Source organism: Rattus norvegicus, chromosome 5 (genome assembly GCF_036323735.1).
Source record: "Rattus norvegicus strain BN/NHsdMcwi chromosome 5, GRCr8, whole genome shotgun sequence".
Taxonomy (NCBI): domain Eukaryota; kingdom Metazoa; phylum Chordata; class Mammalia; order Rodentia; family Muridae; genus Rattus; species Rattus norvegicus.
The window spans coordinates 92024494-92042085 of record NC_086023.1 but is presented as its reverse complement, the minus strand read 5'-3'; the positions used below and the strand labels follow the sequence as shown (position 1 = coordinate 92042085).

Genomic DNA, 17592 nt, shown 5'->3' with positions numbered 1-17592 from the left:
GTTTAAGAATACCTCCCTCACCTTCTGTTTGGTTTATTAAAATGTTCATAGCCTATAGCAAAAGCAGAAAGTAGAAATGGGGATTTATAAGAAGAGTCTTCACTCTGGAAAAAAGTCAAAAATGGAAGGATTTGACACCAAGACATAGAAGAAGCTGAATGTATAAATGTGAGGAAAAGTAACCAACCATGTGGCAGGGTCAGATTAATATAAATGGAATAACTGAGTTGTGAGCTAGTGGGAAAAATGTCTAGCTAGCTATAAGGCCAATGACATTAATCAAAACAGCCTATATGTCTGTATTTAGGAACTGTGGCAAGCAAAAAAAAAAAGCCCAAACAGTTACAGAGGTCTTCTCTTTGTTTCTTATTTTTCCTTCTATTGTCTGTTTTTTTTTTCCATTGGCTACTTTCTTTCCTATTGCCATGGTCAGTGTTGTTTTTCCTTGTTGAAGTCTAAATTCTGTCTAGTTGAGATAATTTCATTGTGTATTTGCCTGTGGTTGAGTTATTAGCTTATTTTTATGCTTCCTGACCTTGAAGTGGCTTCAGTAGAAGCATGTAAGTTTGTGCTTCTTATATGATATTCGTTACAACTTAGTTGTAAACATTTATGTTTATTATAATACATATAAGCATAGTGTAGGCTACAAAAATATTTGAAACAAGTAAATTATGACCTGTATACAGAGGTATAGGTATAGACAAATTGTTATGCAAGGGTCAAGTGGTTGATATAGGGATAGTAACATTACCATATAGAGTTGTGAGGTTTGGGTCCAAAGCAACCTCATTGTATTCTCTGGAGTTAAACTAGCTGAAAAAGCACCTACAATGCTCTTCCTGAAGAAGTCTGCATCTTCATGAAATGGAAGAGTTACATAAAATCATACCATTGACCTAACACTTTCTCTCTCTCTCTCTCTTTCTCTCTCTCTCTCTCTCTCTCTCTCTCTCTCTCTCTCTCTCTCTCTTTCTCTCTCTCTCTCTCTCTCTCACACACACACACACATATTTTCTCAGAAAGCTTCAGGTAACAGTTAGGCTAATGATGACAATATTATGAAACAGATCAGGTACATCCCCAAAATGTGTATGTGTATATAAGTTAGTTTCTAATATAGAAGTAATGAGAAGTGAGGCTTGTGGGAAATGATGGAATCATGACAACTCTGACCTCATGAATGAAGAAACCAATTTTGGGATCCATGAGTCAGTGAATTTTAGAAGATGAATTTTGATATTACAAGCAACAACAAGAACAAGAACAAGTACAAGAACAAGAACAAGAACAAGAACAAGAACAAGAAGAGGAAGAAGAAGAAGAAGAACAACAACAACAACAACTAGATTTTTCTTTACACTATTTGCTTGCTGGTATGGCTTCCAGGAGATGATCTGTCACACAGTCCTTCCATAATATCCTGCCTTTCTAAAAGCCTAGGAAAGTGGAGATCCAAGTCACCACAAACAGGAAAGTGATCACTAAAATATTTTCTGCCTTTTGCAGTCTTGTTTAGGCTTTTTGTTTCAGTGATTGAAACATTACTTTTTGCCATGTCATGTTTAAGTGATTTCAGTTTGCTTAATTAGGATTCACGGCTAAACGATATATCACATAATATATTGTGCAAACATATTATCATAGTCAATTACTAGAATAGTACCATGCTAAGAAAATAGGTAGGTTGAAGTAGAATGCTAGGCATAATCCACAAACATTTGTATATCATTAAATAAATAAATCCTCCAACTATGAATATAGAAAATATAATTAGAAGTCTTAAGCTTGTTACCTGAGTTATCCTGAAATATGCCAATTTAATCACTTAATTCCTTTCTTAAGTTTTTATTGGCTTTTTGTGAGTTTCACATAAGGCACCTCCTCCCTTTTAACTGCATTCCACTTCTGCAATCTTCACTCAAGAGAGGAAAGGAAAACTAGTTGTAGAAACTCTAGTATGTCCCATAGTATACCCTTTGCTTCACACTTCTTTGTTTGCAAGTGTTCATTATAGTGATTGTGTTAGTCCTCAACGAGGCCTCTGGCTTGTACTATTCTATCAAACCTGGAGACTCACTGGGATGCCTCTAGGATATGCTGTTGTTGCCCATTGCAATGGAGGTCTTGTACTTTTTTATTGACAGGACTGATCCCTCTATGTACTCCAGAAGTTCACTGATGGTGTAGATGTTGGTGTGGGTTAATTCAAAGTCCTGGGTCTCAGCCTGAGAGGTAACTGAGCTGGTCAGCCTGATAACTTTCCCACATCAGGCCTTCAGGGCTGGCTCATGAGCAACACCAACAACCAGGGCCAGCTCTTTCCTGCTGCTTAGGTGATGTGCCGGGTCTCCTCTTCCAAGTGTTCAGGCCAGTGAAGGACAGGGCCTGTCCTCCCATTCTCATGACCTTGGAGTCAATTCTCCCACTGCTAATGGTTGTGAGAGCCAACAAAGGGGAGGAGAGCATTTCTCCCTCATCCACTCGTGCTCACCACTAAACTTGCAGGGCAAGTTGTCCTGTTGTTACTCACTCTGGGTCTGTAACTCACACATTACCAAGACAAGCTCTATTGTACTGCCCAGGAAAGTTGCAAGACTTCAGGTGGTTATAGACAGGGTTAGATCTCCTGCTTTCATTCCCCCAGGGCTAGAACTCTCATGATGCCAGTTCTGCACAGCCCTCAGACATCAACATGTCCTCTGGAGGCAGTCAAGACTATGGCCATTCGCCTTGCCTTTAGTGCTACCAGAGTCCTGCTGCTGCAAGGACATGGATCCAGGCTTGAACCTGGTGACAGCACAGGCAAGAACCCTACCATGGTTCCAGATATTATCATGAGATAATAACATCAGGCTCTCCCTCACTACTCTTGGGCCTCCAGGTTTGCTTCTTTCCACTGTGTCCACATCCTTCAGATTCTCTTTCTCTTCCATTTCTCCACAACTGTCTGCTTCTTTTAGTTGCACCCAGGGTCTATGAATGTCTGGGGGTCATCTCAGTAAAGATCTGAGGAGTAGTGTGCACTGCTCATGGATTATGCCATGGGGTCAAGTGTTATCTCAGGCATGATCAGGCCCATAGGACTGCAGGGTGCTGAATAGGTGGTCATCTTGAGCTGGTTCTGTGTCCAAGCCTAATAGTGCTGCTCTGGAGGTAGTGTTGTGCTTCTTCCTCACCTGGCATCATTGGAGGTGCCACATGGGCATTGCCTGTCTCACTCCTGCCTTGCCTGTGGTCCCAGGTAGGCTTTGACTTTTCTTCTACTCATTCCATGCCCTGGATTCAAGTTCATGCCTGTGCAGTGCAGTACGTCTTCCCAGCCTAGATTCCTGCTGGGCCTCCTGGCATCACCAGAGTTATTGCTGGCTCAGGCTCACTTTTTCTCAGGGTTTATTGGGCTATTAATCATTCAGATGTTTACAGGTCAGAATACTGAGTGTTGACATATCTTCTTCCACTCTGCCACCTTCTGATGCACCTACTGATGCCATGCCCGCCATGGATCTAGGGGCAGTTAATCACAGGATTCTTAAAGGCAGAGAATATTTCCCTGCTGTGCACAGAGAAAGATGTGAAAACAGAAATATCAGGAAGATGATGTACTTTTGGCTTGGAATACAGGAAATGAACACAGCGGCATAAGACAAACAAGAAAAGACAGGAAAGAGAATCTTCTCTGTTAGTAAACATTTTTATCACTGGTATAAGGATATTTGAGATGACAACTTATGAGTGAAAGAATTAAATTAGACTCAGAGTGGAATTCAGTCAAGGTCTTATACCAATGCTTTGACCTGAAAGACAAATATTATCCAGGTGGCAGAAAGGTGTTATAGCAGATCTTATTACCCATGGCAGTCAGGAAGCAAAGAAATGGGACAAGGCATACGTTTCCAGGGCGCCTTGCCAGTGACCTGCTTCTTTAATAACACCCCACCTCCTAGTTTGACCTTCTTCCAATAATGCAATCACATTATGAATACATCAAGGGAGTAATCCACTGATTAGATTAGAGCCATCTGGATCCAATCACTTCCCAACTGCTCAAGTGCTACCAATCAGTCCTTTAACAAGAGCATTCTGGGTCTACTTCACCGTATATCTGCACAGTCCTCCAGAACAGAGGACAGCTGATGCTTTAACTCGAGTCATTGCTGGCAGACTTCTGACTTATAGGGCTATAGCACTAAATGTGTGCAATTTTATGCCACAGAGATCTTCCCCTCTATTTGTGAGACCAAGAGTAAATGTGATAAGAACTATATAGGTAGGTAGCCCTCTTTCTCATTTTGTCCTTCTCATTCATCTCCCAAGTTTACATACTTCTGCCAGTTATTAATTATAAATATATATATGTATATATATATATATAAAACAAAAGAGAATGGGTTAAATAGTAAATTAAAAAAATCTATGAGAACAAGATTATTAATAAATCCTGCTTAGAGTAACAACAAAATGTCCACAGAATGGGTGTGATTTTTTTCCAAACGTATTATTTACCAACGCAGGAGTTTGCTTTCTGCATAGTAGTTTGTAGAGCTCTTCCCTTCCCAAGTTGAAAAGCTGCCTTCCTGAAAAATGTAGTCCTCAAATCAACAGCATCTATTGGACACTAGGTAGACATGCAAATTGTTAGGCCATAACCAGAATTACCTGTGTATATACATTCAAGCTAAAGATGCATTCCTTTAAAAAATACGCTGAATGTTACTACAGAATTATTATAACATAACTTACTAATATCCTTGCATCTAGCTACATAACATCCCTAGAGTAAGATGTTTGGCAGAGTTTAAGCTGCTAAAAAAGACAGGGGCATTTGCTAAGTGTCTGCTTTGATGTAGAAAATATTTAGATTTGTAACTATGAATTTGCATAATAATTCTTTAGGTTACTTAGCCCATTTTTGAGGGGTTTAGTAATTGAAATTTCTACAATTCTGTGAAGATTGAGCAAAGAACCAGGTTCATTCTTTTATGTTCTAAATTATCTGCTTTAAACCACCATTTTAATTCCTGAAACAAGAGACATGTATGCTTAAAGAGTTCCTAAAATATATGAGATCCAGCCAAAATTTCAAAACTGGAACTTCAAGCATACACGATTCAGCCTGTATTTCTTAAATCTTCCAAGGTGTTGCATGGATTAAAATTGCTTTAACCATGAATTGAAACACTCTTTGGGTGATGTACTCTTTGGGCAGATTGACCTCTAATAAGTACCAACAAAATATCTCAAGTTGGCACCCAGGATGCTCTTCTAAAGTACATTTAACTCTTATGTGAGGCTACAAGGTGAATAAAAGCAGGATGAAGCTCTCATGACTGGTTTAACTTTGTATTTTTCTCTTTTGTTTTGGCACCTGTTCTTCACAGATATGATGAAATTTAATGTTGTACCCTCTACCTAATCTGCCTTATCCTCCTTTGAGGTTAAAGATAGCAAGATAAGTCTTTATCCTAAACCTGTAGTTACTTAGGAATCCAAGAAGAAAAACTTCTTGCTGTGTTCCTGTCACCCCACCAAATGAGGAAAACTATGATGCTTTTCACTGATTCTCACATCTTACTGACAATTTTAGGATTGATGGCTGAGTCTAGCTTTATGGGCTGCGTAGTGGAACTCCAGCTTTTGCTGAAATGGTTCTGCTTAAAATATAGTTTATAATTTTATGGCTAAAATAACAGTTGCTTGTTTTGGCTTACAAACAATTATTATAGCTGAAGTTCTGGACTACATTTAATAAATTGTAGCTATCTCTGCTCCAGCTCTGTCTTTCTCTAACCAGCCATCACATCCATCAAAAGACAATAATACAAGTGGGATGAACACAGTATCCTAAAGGACAGGTTGGGCAGCAGGAAATCACAGAAAGACATTTCAAGATTTTTCACTTTCTATAGAAATGTTAGAAACCATATTTTATTCAGAAATAAATTCTGTAAATGTTGGCCTACTGATCCATTCAATATAAATAAACAGTTGAATAGAAGATGAGGCAGATCACTCTGAACCCACATGACATATTCCAGCAGATTTGAGTTTATGGGAAATACAAAAATTAGATTTCCATATTCAGTGAAACACTTGTGCAGACATAAATGCCCTGGAAAAGGAATCTTCCCTTCCTGGTGAAGTGGAAACTTGAGAAACCTCAGCGGCCTTATAAAAACCTTATAAAAATATTTCTACATCCAGCAGGTTGGGCTCTGAAATCCTATGTGTCTAGTGTGCCCTAAATCTCTGGAAGTCATATGACAGTTGTAGAGACCTCTGAGTAATATGTTATTAGTCTCTGGTCATCATTTGGCCTTCAGTAACAGCAGCAAAAGTGTGCCCCAAGTCTTTGCTGCTCATCTACCCTTCAGTGCATGCAGTGAGTAGTGTGCCCTGAATCTTTGTCAGTCATTTGAACTTCAGTGAATGTAGGGTGTTTTCTCTTCACTCTTCTATACTCCCAGAGGGAAATACTCATTTTTCCAAAACTCCATGTCTTTAGTTAGCTGGTGTATGCTTTGGCTAAAGGGAAAGCACACTGAGGACCAAGATTTTGGAAACCAAACTTTGTCTATAGATGGCAGTGGAGATCTGCTGAATTTGACTAAATTTCATTCCTGTCTTATTAGCATAGAAGCCACTGCTCAAAAGAAAACCTGACCCAGAAGAATCAATGCAGAGGCCTAACACGTGTCCAACATTAATTGTTCATTAATAGAAATAAAATATTGAATTTCACCAACAGGTTGGAAGCTATAATATTGCTAGGCTGTTCCACTTGATGATAAAAATGGATAACTGTACCATGGAGTGTAAATGTTCACTCAGATGTTGCTTTACACAAGAAAAATAAGATCATGGCTCTTCTCAAATTTCTAAAGCCACTTTATACATTGTCTATTTATCTATAATTTTTTGGTCAATCAAAAGCTAGATGAGAATTCTTGAAAATAGAAAAAATGAATTTTCTTTTTTTAATGGTTATTTTATTTATTTACATTTCAAATGCCATCCCCTTTCCTGGTTTGCCCTCTACAAACCACCAACCCACAACCCTCACCCCTTCTTCTGTGAGAGTGCTCACCCAGCCACTCCCTCCTCACCATCCTAGCATTCCCCTATTCTGGGGCATCTAACCTTCACAGGACCAAGGGTCTCCCCAGCTCTTGATGCCAGATAATGCCATCCTTTGCTACATATGCAGCTGGAGCCATGGGTTCCTCCATGTGTATTCTTTTGTTGTTGGTTTAATCTCGAGGAGCTTTCGGGGGGGGGGTCTGGTTGCTTGCTATTTTTGTTCTTCCTATGGGGCTACAATTCCTTCAGGTCTTCCACTAGTTCTTCCAGTGGGGTCTGTGTGCTAAGTCCTACAGGTTGGCTGCGAGCGTTCACATCTGTATTGGTCAAGGTCTGGCAAAGTCTCTGAGGGAGCAGCTATAACAGGCTCCTGTTAGCAAGTGAAAATGCTAACCTACAGATTGGGAAAAGATTTTTATCAACCCTACATCTGATAGAGGGCTAATATCCAACATATACGAAGAACTCAAGAAGTTAGACTCCGGAGAACCAAATAACCCTATTAAAATGTGGAACAAAGTTAAACGAAGAATTCCCAACTGAGGGATCTCTAAAGACCAAGAAGCAACTGAAGAAATGTTCACCATTCTTAGTCATCAGGGAAATTATTGCAGTTTCTTAAAAAATAAAATTAGTGAAATGTAAACAGCCATTTACAGAAAATAGTAGAAACATCTTTTTAATTCATTGGCATTCTAACAGGTGTGTTAACCATCGAAAAGTGTACAAGACCTGCTTAATGCTTAGTTTGATCTGAGCCAGGTAGAATTATGGAATGTAAAATGTTCTGGAAGTGACCCTTGTTCTCAGTTTCATTAGGACTTCTTACTGTAAAGATAACAAGGCCAGTACACACACTACTCAGGGCACAGAGACTGTTTGACTAAATTGATTCTTGGTGACCTGGGACAGACTGGATTTATAGCTACAGATTGTTTCCAATCATGTGAAACCATGCAAAAATGACAGCTTTGTATTTAGTACAAACCGAGATGCCCGAAAACTCACTTCATTTTCTTTGCTCACTAAGATACTTTTGTGATTTTCAAGATACAGTTGCTAGGCTATCCTAGAATGATTTTGAGTGTTACGGGGCTTTACTGGATGTACTAAAATGAATGCTGACAGGACCCCATGTGTTATTGTGAGAAAGGTTTTAGAATGAGGACACTAATTAATGTGCATAAGGTGAATTCATTGTGAGATTCTAAACTAACTTTCTTCGCTCCAATCTTTGTCCACAGAATTATAAAAAACACATCTATACTATCTACTTTTATGACTGTATTATAAAACCCATGTTCTAGAAAGGGGATAAGTGTTTCTTTTTTTTTTTTTTTTTATTAACTTGAGTATTTCTTATATACATTTCGAGTGTTATTCCCTTTCCCGGTTTCCGGGCAAACATCCCCCTCCCCCCTCCCCTTCCTTATGGGTGTTCCCCTCCCAACCCTCCCACCATTGCCGCCCTCCCCCCATAGACTAGTTCACTGGGGGTTCAGTCTTAGCAGGACCCAGGGCTTCCCCTTCCACTGGTGCTCTTACTAGGATATTCATTGCTACCTATGGGGTCAGAGTCCAGGGTCAGTCCATGTATAGTCTTTAGGTAGTGGCTTAGTCCCTGGAAGCTCTGGTTGCTTGGCATTGTTGTACTTTTGGGGTCTCGAGCCCCTTCAAGCTCTTCCAGTTCTTTCTCTGATTCCTTCAATAGGGGACCTATTCTCAGTTCAGTGGTTTGCTGCTGGCATTCGCCTCTGTATTTGCTGTATTCTGGCTGTGTCTCTCAGGAGCGATCTACATCCGGCTCCTGTCGGTCTGCACTTCTTTGCTTCATCCATCTAGTCCAATTGGGTGGCTGTATATGTATGGGCCAAATGTGGGACAGGCTCTGAATGGGTGTTCCTTCAGTCTCTGTTTTAATCTTTGCCTCTCCCTTCCCTGCCAAGGGTATTCTTTTTCCTCATTTAAAGAAGGAGTGAAGCATTCACATTTTGATCATCCGTCTTGAGTTTCCTTTGTTCTAGGGATCTAGGGTAATTCAAGCATTTGGGCTAATAGCCACTTATCAATGAGTGCATACCATGTATGTCTTTCTGTGATTGGGTTAGTTCACTCAGGATGATATTTTCCAGTTCCAACCATTTGCCTACGAATTTCATAAACTCGTTGTTTTTGATAGCTGAGTAGTATTCCATTGTGTAGATGTACCACATTTTCTGTATCCATTCCTCTGTTGAAGGGCATCTGGGTTCTTTCCATTTTCTGGCTATTATAAATAAGGCTGCGATGAACATAGTGGAGCACGTGTCTCTTTTATATGTTGAGGCATCTTTTGGGTATATGCCCAAGAGAGGTATAGCTGGATCCTCAGGCAGTTCAATGTCCAATTTTCTGAGGAACCTCCAGACTGATTTCCAGAATGGTTTTACCAGTCTGCAATCCCACCAACAATGGAGGAGTGTTCCTCTTTCTCCACAACCTCGCCAGCATCTGCTGTCACCTGAGTTTTTGATCTTAGCCAATCGCACTGGTGTGAGGTGAAATCTCAGGGTTGTTTTGATTTGCATTTCCCTTATGACTAAAGATGTTGAACATTTCTTTAGGTGTTTCTCAGCCATTCGGCATTCCTCAGCTGTGAATTCTTTGTTTAGCTCTGAACCCCATTTTTTAATAGGGTTATTTGTTTCCCTGCGGTCTAACTTCTTGAGTTCTTTGTATATTTTGGATATAAGGCCTCTATCTGTTGTAGGGTTGGTAAAGATCTTTTCCCAATCTGTTGGTTGCCGTTTTGTCCTAACCACAGTGTCCTTTGCCTTACAGAAGCTTTGCAGTTTTATGAGATCCCATTTGTCGATTCTTGATCTTAGAGCATAAGCCATTGGTGTTTTGTTCAGGAAATTTTTTCCAGTGCCCATGTGTTCCAGATGCTTCCCTAGTTTTTCTTCTATTAGTTTGAGTGTGTCTGGTTTGATGTGGAGGTCCTTGATCCACTTCGACTTAAGCTTTGTACAGGGTGATAAGCATGGATCGATCTGCATTCTTCTACATGTTGCCCTCCAGTTGAACCAGCACCATTTGCTGAAAATGCTATCTTTTTTCCATTGGATGGTTTTGGCTCCTTTGTCAAAAATCAAGTGACCAGAGGTGTGTGGGTTCATTTCTGGGTCTTCAATTCTATTCCATTGGTCTATCTGTCTGTCTCTGTACCAATACCATGCAGTTTTTATCACTATTGCTCTGTAATACTGCTTGAGTTCAGGGATAGTGATTCCCCCTGAAGTCCTTTTATTGTTGAGGATAGCTTTAGCTATCCTGGGTTTTTTGTTATTCCAGATGAATTTGCAAATTGTTCTGTCTAACTCTTTGAAGAATTGGATTGGTATTTTGATGGGGATTGCATTGAATCTGTAGATTGCTTTTGGTAAAATGGCCATTTTTACTATATTAATCCTGCCAATCCATGAGCATGGGAGATCTTTCCATCTTCTGAGGTCTTCTTCAATTTCTTTCTTCAGTGACTTGAAGTTCTTATTGTACAGATCTTTTACTTGCTTGGTTAAAGTCACACCGAGGTACTTTATATTATTTGGGTCTATTATGAAGGGTGTCGTTTCCCTAATTTCTTTCTCGGCTTGTTTCTCTTTTGTATAGAGGAAGGCAACTGATTTATTTGAGTTAATTTTATACCCAGCCACTTTGCTGAAGTTGTTTATCAGCTTTAGTAGTTCTCTGGTGGAACTTTTGGGATCACTTAAATATACTATCATATCATCTGCAAATAGTGATATTTTGACCTCTTCTTTTCCGATCTGTATCCCTTTGATCTCCTTTTGTTGTCTGATTGCTCTGGCTAGAACTTCAAGAACTATATTGAATAAGTAGGGAGAGAGTGGGCAGCCTTGTCTAGTCCCTGATTTTAGTGGGATTGCTTCAAGTTTCTCTCCATTTAGTTTAATGTTAGCAACTGGTTTGCTGTATATGGCTTTTACTATGTTTAGGTATGGGCCTTGAATTCCTATTCTTTCCAGGACTTTTATCATGAAGGGGTGTTGAATTTTGTCAAATGCTTTCTCAGCATCTAATGAAATGATCATGTGGTTCTGTTCTTTCAGTTTGTTTATATAATGGATCACGTTGATGGTTTTCCGTATATTAAACCATCCCTGCATGCCTGGGATGAAGCCTACTTGATCATGGTGGATGATTGTTTTGATGTGCTCTTGAATTCGGTTTGCCAGAATTTTATTGAGTATTTTTGCGTCGATATTCATAAGGGAAATTGGTCTGAAGTTCTCTTTCTTTGTTGTGTCTTTGTGTGGTTTAGGTATAAGAGTAATTGTAGATTCGTAGAAGGAATTCGGTAGGGCTCCATCTGTTTCAATTTTGTGGAATAGTTTGGATAATATTGGTATGAGGTCTTCTATGAAGGTTTGATAGAATTCTGCACTAAACCCATCTGGACCTGGGCTCTTTTTGGTTGGGAGACCTTTAATGACTGCTTCTATTTCCTTAGGAGTTATGGGGTTGTTTAACTGGTTTATCTGTTCCTGATTTAACTTTGATACCTGGTATCTGTCTAGGAAATTGTCCATTTCCTGAAGATTTTCAAATTTTGTTGAATATAGGTTTTTATAGTAAGATCTGATGATTTTTTGAATTTCCTCTGAATCTGTAGTTATGTCTCCCTTTTCATTTCTGATTTTGTTAATTTGGACGCACTCTCTGTGTCCTCTCATTAGTCTGGCTAAGGGTTTATCTATCTTGTTGATTTTCTCAAAGAACCAACTTTTGGTCCTGTTGATTCTTTCTATGGTCCTTTTTGTTTCTACTTGGTTGATTTCAGCTCTGAGTTTGATTATTTCCTGCCTTCTACTCCTCCTGGGTGTATTTGCTTCTTTTTGTTCTAGAGCTTTTAGGTGTGCTGTCAAGCTGCTGACATATGCTCTTTCCTGTTTCTTTCTGCAGGCACTCAGCGCTATGAGTTTTCCTCTTAGCACAGCTTTCATTGTGTCCCATAAGTTTGAGTATGTTGTATCTTCATTTTCATTAAATTCTAAGAAGTTTTTAATTTCTTTCTTTATTTCTTCCTTGACCAGGTTATCATTGAGTAGAGCATTGTTCAATTTCCACGTATATGTGGGCATTCTTCCCTTATTGTTATTGAAGACCAGTTTTAGGCCGTGGTGGTCCGATAGCACGCATGGGATTATTTCTATCTTTCTGTACCTGTTGAGGCCCGTTTTTTGACCAATTATATGGTCAATTTTGGAGAAAGTACCATGAGGAGCTGAGAAGAAGGTATGGGATAAGTGTTTCTTAAAGAGCCACACAGCATAGTTACTAAACCAAAATAAGGCAGATGGAAAAAGAAAAAGATTTTTACTCCAATTTATGAAATCTCTAGAACAGGTAACTCCACTGAACTAGAAAATGCATTTGTGATGTATAATGCTGGAGAAAGCCAGAATGACATGGGATGATGGCTGAGGAAATGGACCTTCCTTTGAGGTGAAAGAAAACAGTTCAAATGTAAATAACTCTTGAGCTGGTTCAATAGTGTGACAATATTGAATGCTGATGACCTTTTACCTTTAAAGCTATTAATTCTAATTTTATGTGAAACAGAAAGCTATAATAAAGTCTGGGAGTAGCAGGGATGTATTATGACATCGCTTTCAAAATTTTTGTCCAGATTACTTTGCTAATGAAATTTCAGACTACCGATATAATTTGTTCCTTTATCACAAAGTGTCTGTAGAATTAACTGTTAGATTTGCCTTGAAACCAAGTCCTTCAGCTTTCATCCACACAAAATCTGAGTATTGTTCACGGACAATGTATTCATTGAAAGCCACACATGCTAAAACAAATGTTCTTTGCCCTTCAGAGTCCTATGATTACTACTGTGAGAGACTTTGAGGAAGAGATTTGAGAGAGGGTGTTCTCTTCAGTCTTATTTCCAGTTTAACATGGCCAGATATAAGGCATTATTTAAACTGATTTCTGATGCTGAACATCACCACCTTAGTTGTAGAGTATTGAAGTTCAAGAGCATAACTCAGCTTACTGGACCTCTAATCTGAGCCTTAGAGAATTGCTGCTTTGTGGCATAAACTGTATAACACTAAGGCATTGCCTCCCCTTTTTACAATGCCTTTACTCCTATTCTAAACATATGCTTTTTTTCAAAGGCTGACTTTATTTGCAGTACAAATTTTAGAAACAGGTGAAGTGTCTAACATATTTCTATTTGTAGTTGTGAGTTGAGATACTCCAAACATATTTGCAGCCCCACACATGAAATCATATAATAACCTGTTTCGTACTTTCCATGATTCTTTTTATATATTGGAAGAAATGTGCTAAATAAAAACAAAATAAAGTGTAACTAAAAACAAAACAAAAGAAAATGTTACAGGCCTAATATCCTCAAGCCTGTAACATTTCCTATACTTTGTTTTTAATATCAATTGCCAATTTGATGAGACTTACACTCATATAGGAAATGAAGCACTGGATGTACCTCAGAAAAACTATCTTGATTGGAATAACTGAAGTCAGAGGATATGCTTGCTGATACTGATACCCTTCCTTCGAATGCAATCCTGGACTGTATAAAAAGAAAAGGGTGGGCAAAGAACAAGCCTTCATCATTCTGGGTTTTCTGGTTCTGGATGAAGTATAACCATCCACCTCAAGCTCCTGCCTTGATTTTTATTCCATAATGGGCTGTGCTCTTGTACTGTGTGTCAAAGTAAACATTTTTTTGCACCTAGGTAATTTATCACAGTAACAGAAAATTAACTCATAGAAAATTGACATCCAGAAGTGGGACCATTGCTGAACAACCCTGTTCATGTAATGGTGAGGTTTTTGGAATTGGTTTTTAGAAGGGCATACAAGAGATTAGAACTTTGGGGTGGAAAAGTACTGAAATGACGTAAGCCTAGATTAATAAGTCATTCTGGTAGGAGCTTGAAATACATAAATGCTGAGAGAAAAACACTAGAGATTTTGCTTTGGGGGTTCAGAGAGAACATGGATTCTATCAGGAACCAAATGAAATAAGGGACCATTTGTCGTTTTGTATGTGTCAAATGAATTTCAGTAAAGTTGAATTTAAAGGGAATGAATTTCATTGAAGTTGCATTTAAATGGAATGAACTCACATGACATAAATTTCAGTACAGGAGAGTATTCAGGCTGGTGCTTGGTAAACTGCTAACATTTGGACAGTAATCACTACTAATGAAGAAAATGCCCAGTGCTCCATTGGGATAGTAAGAGATGTCTCTTCAGGGCAAAATCCCATCTCATTCACTGGAAAAAACCTTAAAACTGAAGGGATTCCCCCATTCCTTGAAAGAAACTGCTTAGCAAAGTGTTTTTCAGGAGTCAGCACACAGAAGCTGATATGGTTGTTGTCCAAAAAGGCCAAAACACATCTTGACCTAGCAGAAGAACTTGGCAAAATCATTCATATTACACAATTTGTAGGCCTAGAAGATACAATATTATGAGGGCCACTGGGAACCTGTTTCACAATTTCAGATAGAAACGAACTCCAGTAATGTGTGTCAGGCTCAGAGTCCTTACAAGAAGATTCTGAGAGGCCATTGTGCAATATTTGAGGGTAAACCCTGAAGATAAAGCTTAATTGGAGACCCCAGGATACTGAATATACCAGGAATATGGGATGTCTGCATGCATGAAATTGTATCACCTTAAGAGATAGTATTATATATCATATATCAATCATATATCATATATCACATGCCACGGAGCTAGATGTGTGGAACTAAGTTGTTGGAGCCCACACAATTTCATGATAAGCCCAACATTGAGCTGCAGAATTTGATGTCTGCCTTGTTGGAATTTGATCCTGGCTTTGGGTGATTATTCCTTGCTGTGTGCTTATACTATTATTTTTGAGTGGGACTGTTTATTCTGTGTCATTTCATGGAATTATATAACTTGTTTTATTATTTTAATGGCAGGAATTTAAAACACTGCCTTGACTCTCTGTTGAGATTGAGGTCATTTTACTTTCATACTGCTGGAATTACTAAAGGAAGCTATAGGACTTTTGAAATTTGAAATTTTGCATTGATATAAAAATGAGAACTTGGGGACTAAGGATAAAATGTTTTAATTAAAAGCAATATATCTAGATATCGTGTTGGCAAATAGTAGTTAATCTCAACCAAGAATGAGACCAAGAATAACCTGGAGACGGCCTCTCAAAATGCCTCTGTGGATTTTCTTTACTAAGTTAACCAAGATGGGAAGAATCCCTACAAGTGGTAGCATATTAACTTACTTGCATCCTGGACTACATAAATGGGAGAGAATAAGCTGAATTCAAAAATCCATGACTCTTTGTTTCTCGAATGGATGCAGTGTAACCATAGGAAGTTCCTGTCATTATGATTTTCTTGGTCTGAGAATTAGACCTTCAAATTTTGGTACTATGTTTCTGACCAAATGTTCATAACATCTTGTGAAGATTCTATGAAGCAGTGTCTACTATAAGCTTTATATTGGGTATATGAAGAATAAGTATTCATTCATGCATCTGAGTGATGCAATCATTCTGCAGCTTCATTTACCAAGACATGGGAAAATCATTTGAAAATATTCAAGATACATCTTTGTGTCTTCCACATGACTGATTATATATCATAAACAGATAAACCTTTAACCTTTGATTTTTGTCTACTCATATAGTTTTTTCATCCTAACCTTTGTTGTTACTCTTAAATTTCATAGTTTTCATTACCTTATATTTATGTATGTGCCTAAGAGAATTTAATACTTATATGAAATACCATATACCAGGAATCTAGAGGATAAATTAGGATCACAAACACCTTTCTGTACTTTATGTTTATAATGATGTAATAAAGTTGGTATCCAACATTTAGCAGGATTGATTGTCAAGCTTTATAACTCTCAAGACTAAATTTTAATTGCAGAATGTGAGCAGCAAAGTGGAAATGTGGAGACGAACTTTTCAGCAGCATAGGAATACTAACGGAAGAAAAGAAATAAGCTACCTTTTTGAGACCTGACCAAACACCTGTTAGAGTTGCTGTCATTTAATGTCCATGTTTGAGTTCTAAGAGGAATTGCTCTGTCACACATTCCATGATTGCCTTCTTTGTTTTCCTAATGATTCAAATAGGTCTTTTAGAGAATAGATCATTTTACATGTAGTTTGTGTTTGTGTTCTAGTTTTTCAGCTGGACTGCAAACTCCTTTGAACCACCTAGTGTACACTAAGTTCTTTATATGTAGAGTGAATGGAAGAATGTTTGTCTTGCAAGGCCATTTCCAGATAGATAAGAATTAAAAGGGTAGATCATATTGTCAAGTGCAATTCCTTAGCAAATATGACAACTTTTTAGTGTAGAGTCTTACTCAGTTTACTGCTCTCCTTAATGACTTATACTTTATTTAATAAACCAGGGATATTAGATCAAGGATTTGTTCAATAAAAATACTATACCTTTTTAAAAAGAAATAAGAACCGCAATTTATCTTAAAATATATTTATTTATTCAAAATTAAATATGTATTCTATTTACAAATATGTGTACAGAAAGATCTAAACAAAGATATTCAGAGTTCTATAAATCTAATATACTCATATACATCTTGAACTTGAACAGCAAAAGATTTTTAATGTTTAGCTGTTGATATAGAATTGTTCGTATAGAAGAAAAAGCAATTACTTGCATGTGTTCAAATTAGTATATTTTATTTTGCAAATGATAGTTTTACATTGTATATTCACGGTTACAATATTTGCTGCTGTAAACAGTCCAGTGGCTATAATCAGAAGTCTTTGAAAATGTTGAAAACAAAAATACAATGCAGTATGTACTAATGCAAAAGTTTGATATTTCTACAATTAATGAATTTTGGTAATAAAAAGCTAACGGCTGCTTGAGACATATAAATTCTACTTTAGTTTGTTTTCATATGTGTACAGACATGTAATATAAAATCTTGGTACCAGGAAAAGTTTTCATTATAGTTGCAGTATGAGTGAAATTATCATCTGACCAGAAATGAATGTAACTCATGAAAGAACTTGTAAAAAATAATAACTCTTGAATGCAAAAGTATAATAGGTCAGTTGCTTCCAAGTGTTAGGATTCTTCACTACCATGTACTTCTTGTCTAAAGAAACTTAAATATCTTAAATATCTTAAATATCTTCTTCTTCTTCTTCTTCTTCTTCTTCTTCTTCTTCTTCTTCTTCTTCTTCTTCTTCTTCTTCTTCTTCTTCTTCTTTTTCTTCTTCTTCTTCTTCTTCTTCTTCTTCTTCTTCTTCTTCTTCTTCTTCTTCTTCTTCTTCTTCTTCTTCTTCTTCTTCTTCTTCTTTCTTTTCAACATGGACTGACGTCAAGTAGCTCTCTAAAAATTCTTAGGCCTTCAAAGACAGGTGGGAGTTCTAAGAGACTCACTCTCAAATATTGGGCAGCTTCAAGTTTTTCCACTTCTCCA

The 17592-nt window shown here is 37.8% G+C and overlaps 1 non-coding gene across 1 annotated transcript; it reads right to left on the bottom strand.

The window, feature by feature from the left end:
- Positions 1 to 3392: 3392 nt before the first annotated feature.
- Positions 3393 to 3518, bottom strand: LOC120103337 (small nucleolar RNA SNORA17). Its single transcript, XR_005505401.1, has one exon. It is a non-coding gene; the product is annotated as a small nucleolar RNA SNORA17 (small nucleolar RNA).
- Positions 3519 to 17592: the final 14074 nt, after the last annotated feature.